The following is a 3318-nucleotide window of genomic DNA, read 5'->3' as shown; positions in this document are numbered from 1 at the left end:
AAAGGATTTTTCTACTTCTTCTATAGTAAGCTACCTGCGATTCTCTAGTGTTAGTTAAACTTTGTTTAGTGCATTATGAAATAAAATGCAATCATTTCTAGGAAAAAACAGTTTCCTATTTCTTTACAACAAATTCTGCTAGCAATCTTTTCACTATCAGCAACAATAACAGTCACAGAAGAAAGGTTTCGTCCCAAAGAGCCAAACTTAACTTAATATTTACAGGAGAAAAGGTACAAAAGTTCCAGAAAAAAAGCTGTACTGCTGCAATATTGTGGTGGAAAACACATAATTGGTTCCCTTGAAAGCCCGATCAGACCACAAATATGAGCTCACATCAAATTGTCCAATTAGGTCAAGATCCAGGGGAGGAAACACTTTCTCAGAGGCATTTTTCTACTAAAAATAAAGTCAGTAAAATAATAATCTTTATTATTATTAACATTGTGAGTCATGATTCCTATGATGGAAGACTTTTTCGCTTAAAAGAAAGGCAAAAATATATTTAAGGTTTGTGTTTTTTCTCTAAATTGTGTCTGCTAAATATTGGTGGATTTGTTTTATTACAAATAATTTTTTGTTAATCAACCATGACATTTTCATTGCATTATTTTAGCATGAATATGAGTAAACGCTGAGTTTCAGAAACTTCAAGGCACACACACAGCAAAACATTCATTTATTAAAGATGATTTTTATTAGAGATACCCTTTCCGAGGACCATGAAAATAAGCAAATGCTTCTTGCCTAATATAGACTTGGGGTGATTTTGTTTTGTTTCACTGGTTGAAGGAGAATATTTATTACTTTTATGTACTTATGTGCAGAAAACTCCACAGTGCACACACAGCCCACCTCAGTGGCCAGTTCCTTAGCCTTGGCCTTTTCCAACTTGGCAATGTGAGCCACCGACTTTGGATCCAAGACGTTGCCTCCCCAGTGGCGACAGACCTCGTCGTATCTGTCCTTGTAGTTGGTCCAGAATAGCCTCCACCAACTCCCTTATCTTCTGAGTTAACCTGTGTGAAGTCAGAAGTGATTCAGGTCTTCCTGTAGACGAGATGCCCCAGCCTGGCAATTAGAACCCCCATCTCCCAGCAGAGGGCAGGCAGGGAAACGCCCAGCTCCCTGGGCCCACGCTGTGGGCTATCACCAACAGCTGGGCCTTCTTGCTCCCAACCAGGGTAGTGACCGTGTTCACCCCCGCTCGAAGGATAGGTGGCCCCTTGGTGGGACATCCTTTTTGCCCGCAGCTGTTTCTCTCAGCTTGGGCCAACATTACCTCTGCTTCTTCTCTTGCTTTGTCTTAGGTCTGTGCTTGTGTGCCAGCTTCAGCAGAGAGTAGCCAGCTGGTGGGTCCAAGGCCTGAGTGAGCTGGTAATGGCAGGAGGAGCTTTGAGATGCTCGTAGAGAATAGTCCTTTGCTGATGCAGCCCAATGTGGTGGGGGCCCTTGACAAAGGAACGAGGTCCCTTCTGGGCTGGATGTCCTCTCCAAGGCTGATCAGGATGAGCCCCGGGTGGTCAGGGTGGAGGGTAACAGTGGGGCTCCAGGTGTTCAGTGGGTGGGTTAGAGGGGAGGCTGCAAGTGTTCAAAGTGGTGGATTACAGGCTGGGGCCGGGTTTCCAGCCTGGTGGATTATATGGGAGGCCCCAAGTTTTCAGAATGGTGGATTAGAGGTGAGACTCCAGATGTTCAGGGTGGTGGATTATAGGGGAGGCTCAAGGTGTTAAGCATGTTGAATTACTGAGCGGCCCAGGGTTCTATGAAGTTGATTTCAGGCGGGTGCCCAGTGGTCAGGGTGGTGGATTACAGGGCTTCCCAGGTGTTCAGTGAGATTGGTTAAAGGGTGGTCCCAGGTGTTCAGCATGGTGGATTCAATGGGAGGCCCCAGGTTTTCAAGGTAGTGGATTACAAGGGTTCCCCGCTGATCAACATGGATACAGGGAAGGCCCCAGGTGTTTAAGGTGGTGGATTACTGAGTGTCCCAGGTGTTCACTGTGGTGGGTTAGACTGCAGGGGTCTTCAAACTTCTCTCATTATGAGAATCACCTGGTGGAGTTGTTAAAACACAGATTCCCGGATCCCAACTATAAGAAGTGCTATCAGGAATCTGTGTTTTAACACCTCCACCAGGTGATTCTCATAATGAGAGAAGTTTGAAGACCCCTGGGTTAGAGGGAGGCCCCAGTTGTTTAGCATGATTGATTACTGAGGGGCTACAGGTGTCCAGTGAGTGGATTACAGGAGATCCCAGGTGTTCAGCATAATTGATTACCAAGGAGGCACAGGTGTTCAATGAGGTTGATTACAGGTAAGACCCAAGTGGTCAAGATGGTGGATGACAGGGGAGGCGCAGGTCTTCAAGATGGTGGATTACTAGAGAGGCCTCTGGTGTTCAGGGTGGTGGATTAGATGGGAGGTCCCAGGTGATCAGGGAGGTGGATTACAGGGGTTCCCAGGTTTTCAGCATGATTGATTACTGAGGGGCCACAGGTGTTCAGTGAGGTTGATTACAGGGGGCCTCAAGTGGTCAGGGTATTGGATACAGGGGTCCACAGGGGTTCAGTGAGGTTGATTAAAGGGTGCTCCAAGCATTCAGTGTGATGTATTACAGGGGAGGCCCTCGGTGTTCTCCGTGGTGTATTCCAGGGGTTTCCAGGTGTTCAGCGTGGCAGATTACAGGGGAGACCAAAAGTGTTCAGGGTGGCAGGTTACATGGGTCTGCAGACATTCAGCGTAGTTGATTAGAGTGTTGGGCTCAGGTGTTCTGAGGGGGCGGATAAGATGGGGGGCCTTTTGTCAAATAGGGATTGGACACCTTCTTGGCCACCTGCTTCCTCTTAGCCTTCTTTCCCTTTGGCATCTTCGGGGGTGGGGGAAAAGGGATTGTGCAAAATATATATGCGACCGCCTAGATTTGTTTTATAATAATCCGATGAAAATGTTTTTGTGCTTCAAATTGTTTTGTATTAGCTGACTTTAAACTGTATGGCACTCACACTTACCTCTTAGCCTAGCAGCAGTCTCTAATTCACTTTTGTGCCTGTTAGATGTGCGGAATGCATCATTTCTGGCAGTGGACATAGGCATCTGGCTCTAAGGCTATTGAATCTGATATATCATAGATGCACTTAACTTTTTGGGAATGTCTTTAGATGGAAAGCATATGAATAAGTAGCCATTAAATTTAATGGCAAGATAGAATCATCTCATTGCTTTAAAGTATATATGAATATATATATTATACATATTAATGCACATATTACATAAATATGTAGATACATTTTGTTCATCTAAAGTAGAAAAGCATGTTAT

General features: G+C 45.1%; 1 pseudogene; it reads right to left on the bottom strand.

Annotated features, from left to right (window-relative positions):
* Positions 1-747: 747 nt before the first annotated feature.
* LOC118711295 lies at positions 748-3093 on the bottom strand (annotated as a pseudogene).
* Between the last annotated feature and the right edge of the window lie 225 nt (positions 3094-3318).

Source organism: Pipistrellus kuhlii, unplaced genomic scaffold (genome assembly GCF_014108245.1).
Source record: "Pipistrellus kuhlii isolate mPipKuh1 unplaced genomic scaffold, mPipKuh1.p scaffold_m20_p_8, whole genome shotgun sequence".
Classification (NCBI taxonomy): Eukaryota; Metazoa; Chordata; class Mammalia; order Chiroptera; family Vespertilionidae; genus Pipistrellus; species Pipistrellus kuhlii.
This window is presented reverse-complemented; position numbering and strand designations above follow the sequence as displayed.